At 46.3% G+C, this 14,873-nt stretch overlaps 1 protein-coding gene across 1 annotated transcript in view; it reads left to right on the top strand.

Annotated features, from left to right (window-relative positions):
* Positions 1-884: 884 nt before the first annotated feature.
* The window catches only part of TP63 (tumor protein p63), a 150,917-nt gene continuing 136,928 nt past the window's right edge, over positions 885-14,873 (top strand). The window contains exon 1 of the mRNA XM_023933039.2: positions 885-960. The gene's annotated coding sequence lies outside the window, so the exon portion shown is untranslated. The remainder of the gene's footprint in view (positions 961-14,873) is intronic.

Here is a 14,873-nt window from a genome sequence, read left to right as displayed (position 1 = left end):
GAAGCAGTGCTGGCTGTCTTAAAGCTTTGTACAATCTGCTCTTTTGCAAGGAAATGTGAGAGATTTATTTTTAAGCCACATCTAATTAAAAAAAAAAAAAAAAAAAGACAAAAAGGAAGTGGTTAGGGGCATATTTTACTGTGCACTAATGAACTGTAAAGGATATAGTCTAAAATTTTCAGATGTTTCGAAAGCAGCCCTGCAAAACACAAGTACGGTTCACAGAAATCTCTTTGACTTCTAGGTTGTTTCCTACGTGTTGGTGCTAAACCAGAATCAACTTGAGCTGAGGATCCTTTATTTTCACCATCCTCCCACCCCCCACTGCTTTCTAACCGCTGACAGTAGGTGAAAATATTCATGTTTCAGTCCAGTACCTCACACTATATGCATCTCACACTAGAGGGTTTTTTCCATTCCCCTGGGGTTGGGCAGGCCACGATTATCACTCTAATAGAGTTAATTAAGAGCCTTGAGGCCCTGACGTTTTGTTTTCTTTGGGACCAGACCTATGGCTTGGGCCTCTGAGCTACCTGCTCTGCCCCATCCCTTTTCCTAGAAAAACAGCCAGGCAAAATCTGGCAACCAGGTCTTCAGGAGCTGTGTGCACCCTCTGGCCTGTGCTACAGGATCAGATAGAGATGTCTCCTATCCCTTGGTTAAGGTAAGCTCCCTGGGAAGGAACAGCATGTGCTGATCCTTAACTGTGAATTGGACAATAGCTCAAAGAAATAAATTTACCCTAGGAAGTGAATCAGCAAGACAAGACATGTCCCCAGAAAGCCCATCTCCGGGATGGCTTTGATGCTGGCAGAGCAGCAGTCTGCTCAGAGAGCAGGTGAAGGCCATCAGCTGGGGGCTGCACTCACTCTTCCTTAACACCTGGGAGAGTCATCCCCCAAAGGGAGCTTTTCCACTTGCCACAGCCTTGCTTAGCTCAATGGGAATCGCTGAGATCAGGTAAGGAATTTTTTTTTTTTTAATAAATCCAGGAGCAGATTTGGTCACTCCCAAATGTGGAATAAAATAATAAAACACTTTCATGTGGGAATTTTGCTGTCCTCTGGAGAGTTACAGAGATCAAAGACTTAAAACAGTGGCTAATTGCAGGTGAGGTTACTCCTGTGAAACAATTAGCCCATGTGCACGCGTGTGAAAATGGAGAGGGTGCGTTGTTAGCAAACTGAACTGTGTGCTAAGAAACTGCCTCAGTTTTCAGGAATGTTAACTATTCCCTTGCTGGGTTATGATTCTTTTAAGTGACCAGTCTGAGTCCACAAGGTCTCAGTACCCCACTGGCTCCTGTCCCCTTTCTTGGCTTGTAACTGGAATACGAGTCCAAAGAGCACACACAGGACATAAACCATGGGGAGAGATGAGGACAAACGAGTGTGGTGTTGTGGAGAGGAGACCATGTCCTTTAGCTTGTGAAAGCTCTTAATGTAGCAAAGAGAAAAGTGGAGATTTGAAAGTTAAAATTTGGGGCCCTGAAGCCTTTGTCTCAAATCTTCACAGGACTATTCAGTAACTTTAAGGATGAGTGTAAACTCTAAGTTAAACAGACAAGCATACAAAACCAGGGTGAGAACAGACACTTTTACATCAAACTGAAGGCCTCCAAGGGGGGCTCTGAGCTGGACAGTCAACCCTAGTTTGTTTACTGCTTCTGTGGAAACTGGAATGGTAGGAAAAAAAATGTCCTTAAGAGTAGCAAGGAGGGGCTTCAAAGGGAGGGAGCTGAGCTGGTAACTGATCAGTAAAATAGCTTTGGGAATCTGTGTCTGAGAAATGTGAGTCTGGAAAGGATGAGCAGAGCTGAACACAGCCCTTGCATCCAGGGTAGCCAATGTTCAGGACACAAGGCCTGGGGCTGGCTCTTTGGTGAGCCCTGTCTGGTCAGAGGAACAAACTAAACATGATCAGTCACGGATAGAAACCTGGAGCTGATGTTTTCACAAGGGCCTTGGCCTGATCTGGGGTCTTGTGTTTCCACCTCAAGTAGAGGAGAGGCTGAAAAAGCCAGGGAGAAGGGACAGGGAATAGTTCTGTGTCAAAGCAAAGTGAAAGGCTCTGCTTAAGAGAGCTCTTAAGATAGGAGAGAATTGTGAAAAAGTGATGAAATGGCAAATAATGAAGTTTCCCTTTGCTTCTCTTTCATGTGAGAGAGGTGCTCAGTGAAGAGGTTAACAAGTAGATTTTCAACAAGCTTGAAAGTAACCAAAAGGAAGTCTTCTGTTAGCCTTTAGGCAGTTGATTGTTTTTTTCTCTTTGTTAGTGTCTGTGAACTTTGCAGACTGATAAACTATGAAAAGGCTACTGACACGCATCTGAGCCTGGGGGGGCTATAGGCTTGTAAGAGGGACTCTAGTCACACTGTCTAATCATTTGGGGTCTTTGTGCCTTTGTGCAGAGACAGGAAGAAAGAGCCTGTATTCTTGCTCCCTCCTGGGCTTTTGAGGTTCTGCTTCACATCCTTATAAAGTCTGAGGCAAGACACCTGTCCTCTGAGCTTTGGAACCTGGCTATGGCTGCCACTTAACCCCTCTTTTCACAATAGGTATCTCCTCTCCTCCCTGCACCAATGGCCTAATTGCATGCATGCCTGTTGACACAGAGTGGAAAGAAGAAAGTCTTTAGTTAAGCAATTAGTTGCTGCCATTGCAGGCCCTGCCACAAGATAATTGAGAGCCATTAAGTAATGTTTGGTTCTGAAATGTAGCAATTATCTCGGTAATTGCAAGGACGTTCCTTGAATTCTAACCCATTTTTATTGACATGTTGAGTGTTTCTGCTGCTGTCCAAGCTGCTGAAGTGCCTGGTGAGAGACAGCAGGGAGAAGAAGTGTGTTCTCTAGGAGAATGCCAAGAGTAATTATTTGGTGATGCTTTTTGTGTTGCAAGCACCTGATACTGAGTTGGCTTCACCCTGCTCTGGTCAAGAGCTCTCAGCCTGGGCAGGGAGATCTCGCCCTTCCTAAGACCAAAGCAGATCTGGGGTGGTGGAGCCTGGGATGGCATTTGACCCTGACAGGTCTCGGTCTCCTTTCAAAAGTGCAAGTCACTCTTGCACAGCTCCAAGCTCTCTTCTGGTCTTGAAGGTTTGTGTTCGAAGGCCTCTCCTGTGCCAGGCGTGGAGACCGGAGCTCCAAGGGGATGGCATTGGCCACTAGAGGGTAGCACAATTAAAAGCATAAGGAAGTCTCATTTCCCGGAGAGGATCCGGCTGTGCCGAGGATGCACAGCAGGGATGGTCAGACCTCTGCACAGCCCGTGGACACACAGTGCCCCCAGACTCCCTACTGGATGGGGCAGTGCAGGAACAGAAGCAAACTCTTGGTGAAGAGAGGCCTTGCCACAATGGATCAGGAGCACGGGGCAGCAGAAGCAGAGCAGGGCTCCCAGTGCTGCTGCTGCTCTTCCTGGCCACCATCCTCACTGCTCCCTCTTCACTGCAGTCCAGGCTCCCAGAGGAGCCTTTTGGCTTGGCTCTGCTGTTGGGTTAATGTAATTTCTTGGTCTGTGGCTCCAACTCCAGACTCCAAGCTGGATACCACCATGCCAGATGGTCAATTCCAAGGTCTTTCTCCTTTTTGTGAATTAACACATCTATAAAAGACTTCTTGGGTTAAAAATAAAGAGTACATATTGTTCTTCTCTTGGCCTTTGCTGACATGTACAAAGTGCCACACACAGTACCAGATGAGAATGCAAATGGTTTATAGAATCACACTATTGTATGAATGGAGACAAATTAGTGGTGGGTCACCGAAGAAAAGAAGTTTTAATTTTAAAGCGTGCCTCTGGAGCCAAAGGTCAGAGTGGAGCCATCCTCCCTTGAACAAAATCCCCACCACAACACTGTATTAACATGATACTTAAAAATGCAGCTGCGCTCTCGGGTTAAAGTCCTGGCTCTGCAGAGAGCACACTCCAGCAGGATCAGTTACAAGGATGGAGAAATGTGGTGTCTGACGCACACTAAAATGTCTGTGCCCTGATCTGCTGTGCAGCAATGCATCAAGCACATCTTGAACCGTGGGCTCTGCCAGCTGCCAGCACGCTCCAGGCACAGGGGGTTAGTTATGATGGTAATGTAGTTAATTGGGGGGATGGAGAAGTCTGTGAAGGAGAAGGCAAATGCTTTCCTTGCAGTCGTGTGGCTCATTAGAGCAATTGCATAGCACTGGCAGTGTGAAAGAGCTTTTACTCTTCAAGGTATTCATAGCATGCCAAGAAGCCTTGTTGTTTTGTGGGGGTCATGATGATGTTTCCTTGCAGTGTTTGGGGCAGCACTGGTCCACAAGCAGGTGCCTTGCAATACCACAGTGCAGTGTTATGACACTGCTGTGAAAGAATCCGAGTAACTCAAGGTAGAAGTTTCTCATTGTGTAGAAAAGGGCCAGCTTGAAACTGATCCTCACTAGCTGCAGGACATCACCACTGTGGTAGCAAGACATAAGAGCACAGAGTGCTTCTTTAACTATGAATATACCCTTGTAACTTGTGGGGCAAATCTGTGGTCTTTGTGCTGTGTCTGACCATTTTAAACTAAAATATTTATTCACCAGATTGAGACCCACTTGGTTAATGCATGACCTCTTCAGAGGTCATTGCTGGTCTGCTGATGCCAAGGAAAGTTGAATCTCTTTTTCCCCAAAATACCCTTAATGTGAAGTGATTCCTTGCCCACTTACACAAAAACACACCAAGAATCCTCACAGTATTTCCCCTTTTGGATGGGTTTTATGCCATTCTGGTCTCAGATACATAATCCCCTTGGAGCAGTGGGGGAAGTCATGTTCAAGCCCCACCTTGTTGTTTTACAGGCTGCAGGCTGACCTGAGGCTCTTGAGTTTGTGCTTTGGAGAGCACTGTGTGTGTGTGTGTGTTCTAGTCATGTCTACAGTGAGGCCCATTGCCTTCTGGAAGAAAGGTGTCCTTCCTAGAGACATGGGCAATGGACCTTGAATGTACCAGTTCCTCAGAAAATGAGTGTCACATTTCTCCTGTGCCTTCCCTGGTGGCCTCCAGCTCCCCTTTGCCTGCTGCTGCATTGCTCTGGGCTGGTATGTGGGCAGGGCTGCCCAGGGGTGCCCAGCAAAGACGGGGAAGCTCTGGAGTGCTGTGCAGAAGGAAATGAACATTCACCAGCTGGCAGCATGGCTGTGAGCCTTCCCCCTGGGACATTGGAAGGACAAGCTAGTACAGTAGAGTGTTGAGCTGTGAGTGTTGGCTTTTTCCTTGTTACCTTAGGGAACAAACAAGTCTCTCCTCAGCCCTTGTGTGGCCTGGTCTGGGCTCTGTGTTCAGGGTGGCACACGCTGCTTCCCTGGCCTGACCCTGACCCTGGAGCGCAACGGGAGGAAGATGACTGGGAGGGGGAGAGCACTGGGGCTATTTTTGCTCCCATATCACTATCTAGTTAGACTCCAAGATGCTGTCCTTCACTGCTGTCTGCTGCCTCGCTTGCTCTGTGGCTCTCAAGTGTTTATCATTGACAGGCTGTGAGCAGATGGACTGGCAAGAAGAGATAAATTTGACCCAAGAAGATGTCACTTGAGGAACAGCTGAGGCTAGTGTTTCACCAGATGTCCCAGCTTTAACCCATTAACAGCTTCAAGGAACTCAGCATTGTCAGTGGTTTAAACACGCTCCATTACCATACAGGCAGGGCACAAAGGCTATTGTTACAATTTGCACAATAAGCAGATATTCCAAATTTTTCCAAGGGGGCTGCCCTGAACTCAAGCCCAATAAGGGCATGTAGTAGTGCTGTGTACTGTGGTTAATGTTGTCCTCTGCAACCTTGGCTCAGGTTTAAATGTTACCCATTTAGTGCTAAATGAGTCTGTTGCTGCATGAACCAGTGGATACCATGTTATGGCAATACTGACAGATGCTCCCAAAGGCATCCGTGGGATTGGGATACTGGTTTTCCCCTCCGTGGCTCTGAATTGGGTGTCCCAAGAGGCACTGCTGCTTCTGCTGCCAGATTAAATGTGCAAGCATGTGCCTGGTGGCAGTGTACCTCAGGCTGTGTCAATGTGGGCTGCTCATCACCAGATTGTGCCTAGAAAACACTGCAGAGCAGTGAATGAGCCCGTGTGGGTGGGTGGATAGGCACAGCCCCTGAGCTAGAACGTGGAGAGCACACACAGCACAGCACAGTGACAGCTCTGCCTCTGTGGCCCTCCAGGAAGGGCTCTCATCTGCTGCTCAGATAAATTTAACAAACCACTTTTAAACTGGTAAAAGGAAGTTGTGGCTCTAAGGTCATTCCTGAGCGTAGAGATGTGAGATTTCCAGATATTTGAACCAGTGAGACAATCTGGTTGTAGCCTGATCATGGGAGTATGTCCATCAAGGGCAGTATCTCCCCTCTTCCACTAATATATCCACTAATATAATATCCTGGTTTGTTAAAGGTGACTTTAACACTGATATTGTTGGTGTGGCATACACTGGGACAGCGTTCAGGGTGGCAGGAACACAGGCAGGTGTCTGTCAGCTCCCCATGTAACCCTTCTTGCTGTCAGTCTTATCAAGACCTGAGCATCTTGGGGCTGTATCTTATGTGAAGTTTGAAAAATACAAAATACCAGGTTTACAGCATCTTGTATTAAACCACAACTTGTCACCCTTAGCTCTGATGAGTCCATTACCATGAATACTCCCGACTGACATAGCAGAAAGCCCAGGGGAAACTGAGCACCTTTTCATTCACTGGTGTTAGTTAATGGATGTTTTTTACTCCAGGCAAAATTGAGCCTAATCAAATTGCCCTTTTCAAATTAATTGCCTTGTTCAAGGCTTGATCTGGGAGGTGGAAGAGCAACTCCTCTCACTTTATCTGGGAGAGCGTGAGGGAGTGTTTGGCACTGTATGAGCCTATTTCAAATGTAGCACTTCTCTTGCTGGGTCTTTACTGTGGATTCTGGGGAAGTCACAGGTTCCACTCTGCCTCTGTCTTTCATCTAAAGCCCCAGAATGAGCATTCCTCTTGGTGGCAGTCTGTGCAGTTTTCTACCAAATTTTGTAAAACATTTAGTGCCAGATTTTCAGCCAATAAAAAACAATGTCCACAGATCCCCACAAATCCTTTTCCTGCTGAGGTCATGCCTTATACTTCTAGACCTAATTCTGCTCAGCTGGGAGGATGCTGACACTGAAGTCAGAGGTTGATGTGTACCAGCAGAATCTTTTCCTTGCAACCAGTTTAACCTGGGATTCTTCAGGGGAACCACTCCTGGGCTCAATCAGAAAGCTGACAGCTCCATAAAGCAAGGATTGTCCTGCAGACAATTTTTGTGCCTGAGCAGGGCTCCAAGGGCTCAGCTGTGAGTGCCAGCATTTACTCAAGCTGCCCAGCTGCTTTTGGATGTGTGTGCTGTTTACTTGAAGACTCCAGCTGGTTGCTACAGTAGGATTTAGCCAAGCAGGGTCTGTTGGGAAAAGCTTCCCTCTGCTACAGAGATGAGGAGGTGTCTGTGTTGCTAGCAGGACAAGCTGGCTGCTTTTATCACCCTGGACAAGAAAAGTCACAAAATCTGCCTCAGAAAGGCAAAGGAGTTAGTGGTGTTAACCTATACAAAAGATGCTGGCACTCCCAATGCAGGGGCATTTGATGTCTCTGCTGCACTTGTAGGGACAGCTTTGCTGTGACTTGGGAGGGGAAATAAAAACTGAAGTACAGAAAGCAAGAACTCCCTCTTTTGGTCCTAGCAGCTGTGATTTAGGCCACAAAATGGCCTCTTTTCCTAGATCACCTCTTCCCAATTCTCCCTGTCTCTTTGAATGTCACAGACAATCTTCAGATGGGAAGATACAATAATGAGGACTGAGTTTCTTGAAAATAGTGCTCAGATAGGGAAAATTTGAAGCTGTTCTATGCACTGGGCTGGGAATCCAGCACCACTGTGGGCTGACCTTCCCAGACTGTCCATGTGTGAGTGGGTGTTTTAAATATCAACATTTCATTGACATTTAGTTCAATGTTTCATCCGAAAGGGATTTTTTATTCCGCCTCCCTCCTCCCCAGAGTGCTGGGAAATTCATCCCAGGAAAAACAAGAGTCTGGAAGATGTGTGTCCCTTGGGGTTTTCTTGAGAACTGATAAGAACTGTGGAAAGTCCCGTAGGTGTGCATTTTCCTTCATTACTCAATCAGACTTGGCGTTAATATTTCTTAGGAACCTGCTGCTCTCTATTTCACACAGTTTGATTGTTATGACATGTACAGTAGCTGAAATTTAAAATCCATTGAACTGGGGCCAACAGCTTCTCAATGGCCACTGATTGGGAATTCTGTGATTTTTTAGATACCTGTGGCAAATGTATCACTCCTGCCTTTCCAGAGGAGCTGAACATTTGTGAGTGCTCTGAAATAGAGCATGACGTGCTCCTAGGTTGGCAGTTTTAATGAGATCCATGGAGCAGCTCCTGCAATCTCATTATTCTACTGCCTAGCAATTGTTAATGAGAATTCTCTTTGCTGAGAAAGTGAATATATTGTAAGGATAAAAACTGCTGGAGAGTATCAACTACTTTCTTATTAGGTTTCTCAGTCAATGTTTTCTGATTAGAAAAGAATGTATTAGAAATGCTACTTTTAGGGAAACTATTCTTGAGGAGTAGAATTTCGGGAGTTTGCTGGTGTATTTCTGATGCAGGATGCAAATTTTTTGTCTTAAAAGCTTGCATGAGAAAATGTGGATTTGTTTTAGTGGGGTTTTTTTATTATTTAATTTTTAATCAAGGACAAAGCAAGAGAATATGATGCCTTACATCATTTTATTGGAAAAAAGCGTTACTCTTTCAGTATTTTAAAAGTATAGCCCATGCTATGCCATAGAGCAATGTTTCCTCGATGGAAGTGAGAAGCCACTGATGTTATAATCAAGGACAGATCCTGCAATGCAGAACAGTATGAGCTGTTCTGGGTGCCTCCTGGGCAATGTGCCTCTCATGTCACTCTCCTTCATCCTGCGTGGCCTGGATGCAAACCCACGCTTGGGCTGTGGCTTCAGGTGACCTGGGAGCAGTGGGGAGAGCTCTCTGTCTTCTGCTATCCCTTACCATGCACCACCCTGCCGTGCCAATGGCGCAGTCATGTTCTGCCTGACCTGGCTTGCCCCTGCACCTCCTCCATCCTTGTGGCAATCCCAGGTGAGGAGAGAACCATTCTTAGAAAGGTCCCCAAGTCCCAGAGCTGCTGAGGTCAGTGGTCCTCTGAGCTGAAGCCAACAGGGAGCTGAGCAGACATTTGTGGGTAAGCTCAGGTGGCTACAGAGCCCTTGCCTTGCTGGGCCCACACGCTGCTGGCCTCGGGGCTCAGCTGCACTGAGAGCAGCAGGTGATTTCCAGAGCAGCCCTTCTGGGAGCTGCAGCCCGGGGAATGGCCGGGTTCACCTCCGGGACGGATCTCGGGGGTTCACTGCGGGCCAGGCGTGAGGAAGTCCCTGCTGCTGCCTGGCTTAGATCTTCCAAAACTGCTGAAGGCAGAAAGGAGAACAAGCAGCAGACAGCAAAGGGAAGATTAATTGGCCAGCTGCCTGAAGGGCTGGTTGGGGTTGTATTTCTTGTTCTTACCCTTGCAAATTTCTGCAGGATTGTAAATCTTGAGCTGTTTCCCAAATGGGGAGACTTCAGGTGTGTTTTTTTAAATAAGTAAACCTGAGCATACTTAACTTTGACTCAACACCCAGGAATTCCCATTGGCTTTATTACACTCTGACAAGCGTGCTGGGGAAAGCAGAACAGATCAATGGCTGTGTTTGAAGCGGGCCATAAATCACTGGTGACACCAGGCAGCAGCTTGAGTGACTTGCCTTGTTCCTCCTCCCCTCGCAGCACCCCAGTGCTGACCCTGCCTTGCCACCGAGCCCCGGGGAGAGCTGCCCGTGATTAATGCTGCAAATGAGATTCTGGCCCAGCCGGCAGCAGGCAAACGTGAGCCAAAGGTCTCTGCAGGGAAAAGTCAGAGGACAACAGAACGAGTCTGACAAGGAGTAAATTTAAATGGGTTAAATCCTGCCCAGCTCCCAGCACCTTCCCTCCATGCTGTTCCCACTCTTTTCTCGGCGCCCCTGTGGAATCCTGGCTTTCCTTGAGTCTCTGTCCCTGCCCCAAACACGCTGTGGGAGCCTTTAACGTCATGGGCTGGGCAATGACGATGTTAGAGCTGCAAATGGGACAGGAACCTTTCTGATGCCAGACGTGGGAATTCGGCCTCTGACAGGTTTTGACTTTTTGGAAGGAGCCGAGATGGGCAGATGGTTTTGAATTTAATACTTTCTTCACTGGAAATTGTAGCCTTGGGGTGATAGAAAATCAGACATATCCCTGGTCTAGACAGGAGAGGGGTGTGAGAACCTCCAAAGTGCCAAGCACTCTCCTCCCCTGCCCCTGTGCGCCAGGGCTGGCGTGGGAAGGCAGGGACAATAAGAAAAACTGCTGGAAAAATCACACCATTCTCTTTTGAAGCTTTCAGACCGCTCTTTTGTATTTAGTGATAGATTGAGATCAAAATTAGGGAAATTATAATTTAAAAAATGAAAGCAATAGAAAGCACAGCCACTCATCCAGTCTGGTTGAAACCCTTCTTTTTGGTGGGAGGAGAGAATGAGATCTATACTTTTCATCCAAATTGAAAAATTAACCTTCCTCCAATTCCAGCAGTGGCTTATCACCTCACTTTGGAGCTGTCTTTGTGGAGGAAACAGTTAAACAACTAAAAGAAACCCATCTCTCCATGAACAGAACTTGCTCCTTCCATAGGAGTACAGGATACTGGGAGTGCCTTGTGCTGGCAGATAAGAGATGCCAGGGCTGTGGGTCTGCCCACAGGCAATATCTTAATTAAAAATTATCTATATTATATCAAATATTTTTCAAAAGTTGTTTCCATGTCTTGTGCTAAAAAAAATCAAGGGAATATTTTGCAGGATCCTGACATTCATACTTTTATCATCTACATGCTTTTTTTCCTTCTGAAAGGGTCCAAGCCCTGTGCTGATAGAGTTTGGTAAATAAGACATCTTGGTAACATTGACAAAAAATTCTTCTTTTTTCCTATGTCAATAAGAACTGTAGGAGAAGCAGGAAATGCCATTCATGATAGCATCTTCAAGCTATTCCTCTTGAAAAAGCAGACCTGTAATGGACACCCAAGGGCCATGCCCTGTCTGTGCAAATAACCTCAAAATTCAGGAAAATGAAGTAGAAATCAGCCACTCTGGGGATGGGACCCTTCCAGCCTTGCAGGCAGAGCAATGTGCAGTGTTAGCACATACCAGAGGACTTCTGCCAGTTGTGAAAAGGGAGTTTGATGTTTCTTGGCACTTTGGTTCCTGTGCTCTGGGAGCGGGCAGGCCTGGCCAAGTTGCTTTCCTTTGTGGTTTCATTTTTTTAGGCAAAGCAAAGCATTCAGAAATGGAAACTTGGTGAGGAGATAGCTTTTCTTTCCCTACCATCGTGCTCCTCTCAAGCACCACTCATTTTTACTTTACAGGGTTTCCCTTTCATCTGAAACCTTCCAATTTCAGGCAGGTTAGCTTGCCAAGGTGCACCTTCCCTTTCATAAATATTGCAGTAGCTACAGGCTATGGAGACTCAGCCAAGCCAGTTCTCTTCATCTATCATGATCTCACCCCTCCCTTAACCCCTCCTCTCCCACCCTCTCATTAAATAAGAACAAAAGGTAAACCGTAACCCTCTCACATGCCACATTAATATATGGTATAATTTTCCAGTTCTGCCCAGTTCTGGTACAGCAGCTGTGTGCTTGTGTAGAAAATGGGGCATCCCTCACGTTGGGAACACTTGCAATCATCTGTCAAAACTTGCTCCACACTGGAACATCCTGGGATGCCCAAATACTGCTCAAATAAACGAGGTGGTATTGTGCACTTTCTGCCCTCTGGGCATTAGAGGGTGAAGGACCCACCCCTGCTCCCCAGAACCTAGGAGGCAGCTTTCCAAACTCCTGTTTCCCTGACCTTCAGCTCACAGAGGGTTAGCAGAGCTGCTGTCTCTGATGCTTTGAGGGTCAGGTCTTTGGGGAAGTGGCACTTGCTCTGTCCTTGCCTGCTGTGGAGGTTTTCCTTCTGGGTCTGGGGCTCTGGGAGCTCTGCAGCTCATGCTCCTGCCAGGAGCCAGGGCTGATCTGCCTCCCACCTGGGCTGCAGAGGAGTTCAGTTTAGTTCTGCAAACAGAAATGACTTGAAATACAGGTTCCCAGTGCTCAGCTAAGGAGGGAATGCTTTTCATTCCCTGTGGCTTTCTGGCACTGCTAACACACGGGAGAGTGGGTTTTGTGCGCGCCCTCGGTGCTGCTCTGTTTGAGGCTCTGTACACAGGCACTCGTGTGACTGCAAAAAGGCACACTTTAAATCAATGTGCTTTCACCATGCTTCAAGGGTACAATTACTTCAGGTTAAAGCACCAAAAGCCAAAGATAAGCAACTAATATCTCATGGAATTAACTCATGGAACCATTCCTTTGCTCTAATGTCATGACACCAGATGCTGAACTGTGTCATGTTAGTGTGCATTACAGCAGTGTCCAGAACCCTGGATGCTCTGACTCTGTGCACAGTGAAGTTAACACACACATGTAAGCCTGAGAACATAAGATGGTGAAATGGGTGAAGGATGAGACCAGAATCTGTAAAGTGATGTGAAAAAGTTCTCCTCAATAATATCATGTAAAGAAGCATAACAAGGAAACAAATTAAACAAATTCTTCTGTCTGTTTCAAATTTTCAGGGAAAATGTTACATCCAAACCTTTGGAACTTTGCTTGGGATTTTTGTTGTTGTTTGCTTTGTTTTGTTTTGGGTTTTTATTTTGTTTTTCTTTTTTGTGTTTTCTTTTGTTTTGTTTTTTTTTTTTAGAAAGCACAAACAATTATAAACAAAGTACAAAACTGCCATAAAATCTTAAAATTTCACCAGAAGTTAGCTCATACCTTGCTGCTTACATGCAAATACTGATCTCACAGTCACAGGAGGGACAGTGTGATGAATGTGGTCCACAAACCATATTTTCCTTATGTTTTCTTAGAAACCTCTGATCATTACTAGACAGAGCAGGTTATGTGGAGGTGGGCTTTAGGGAGAATATGCTTTGCCCTTAGCACCACCCTCCATTGCTCCCAGAGCAGAGATGCACTGCTCTGCATTTTCTCCAGTCTCTCATTCCCTTTCTCTGAGTACCTTTCCTTTCTCTTCAGGGCTGAGCTGTTCATCAGGGGCTCTGCTGGACCCCTGGTTGCTGCCGAGAGCGGTTTTCCCTCCTTCCCTGTTTCTAAAATGTCTCCCCTTGCATGCCCACAGTTACGTCTGTCAAGGACACCAACAGGTGACACCTTCCTCCTCCCCACCACGTCAAGGCTAGAAAAGGCTGTGGCAAGGGGAGCACTTACAAATAAGGCCAGATTTGGGGACCGAGGTCCATGATGCATTTTTTTATTTATACCCATGCACGCACACTCGCGTGTATGTTACAATGACTTCAGGGGACTGGAGGGGACTTTCCGCAAGGATTAGCTGAGTGTGCCTCCAACAAGGTAACACAACGAGCTCGCCTTGGCTGCTGCGTGCTCACTTAGGGCTTTTGTCATATAGAAACTGGTTTTTTAAAGAGCTTAATGTGGCTAATGAAAGATACACTGGATCCTGCAGTCCTAATCTGGTGAAAACCTCAGAGGAAAACTAATCAGGTTTGTAACGGGTCTTCTTTTAAAATCATTGCCAGATTTTGTTACTGATCATGCAGAACTACAGAGATGGTGTCTGCTAGTTGCCATCTCTATGTGAACAATGAGTCCTTGCTCCAAAGAGTGCACAGATCCAGATGCTGGGTGCAATCTGATGAAGAGTGGAGAAGATCTGAAGACTGAAAAATATGCCAAATTTGTGCCAATTACAGTTCTCTCCCTAAAGTCCAGAGGAATATGCATTATGGTTGAACAGGATCCTGAAAACAAATGAGGAGGGAAGAGTATGGACTTCCATTCTGCACCACCTTTACCTCTGTAAACACTCAATTCACCAGGTGGATCTTTGAAAGAATGTGCCCAAGCAATGGTCACAGAAAATGCTGGTGGTGTGGTGACAAGGTGAAGCATCCAAGGGTGTCTCTCTCAGACACTTTGAAGAATTATCTGTCATCTTTTTAATGCCCATGGCATGCTCTTGCTCTGTCTAAACTTTAGTACAGCATCTTCTAAAAAAGCATTTCTAGTTCATCATTACTTTTAGGCATCCAGGCTGTGCTTAGTACCTGCATTATCTATAAGGTAGAGAGATCTGTGGGCATCACCCATTGATGCTAAAGGCCTCTCCTGAGACAGAAATGGAGAAGTGGAGTTAGAAAGCTGTGGGTAGCACCTGTGTGTGCAGCAGAACATGTAATACATAACTAGCATTTCCCAGTGGAAGGTGCAATGAGTGCACCTTGGACACTGGGTGTGTAACAGGGTATTGAGCTTTGGGAATTGAGCTTTGGGACAGGTCCTCTGCTGTGGGTGGTGCATGTGCATTTGAAGGCCCAGGTCTCAGGGAACCTGGACAAAGCATGAGAATACTGACATAATGGGCCCAAACTTCGATCCTGTACGCAGGCCTTTGAGTCCGAGCTGTATGTTATGAAAATAGGCCAATTTCCAAATGAGAGGTTTGGTCCTGACCTATCCCAGAATCTGTCACAAAGGTGGGGTAGAAAGATTGCTGGTTAATAGTTTTGGGTGCAAGAAGAGGAGCCGGTTGTGTCGGTGCCCTGCATTGAGTTGAAAATGCTGTGAGGGGAGAATTTTTGAAAAAAAAAAACCAAAACCCAGAACAATCCAAAACCAAAAGCCCAGCTAGGTCTCTGG

The sequence above is a fragment of the Cyanistes caeruleus genome, chromosome 10 (assembly GCF_971803275.1).
Source record: "Cyanistes caeruleus chromosome 10, bCyaCae1.hap1.1, whole genome shotgun sequence".
Lineage (NCBI taxonomy): Eukaryota > Metazoa > Chordata > Aves > Passeriformes > Paridae > Cyanistes > Cyanistes caeruleus.
The sequence above is the reverse complement of the archived record's forward strand: the minus strand, read 5'-3'. Positions and strand labels throughout refer to the sequence as shown.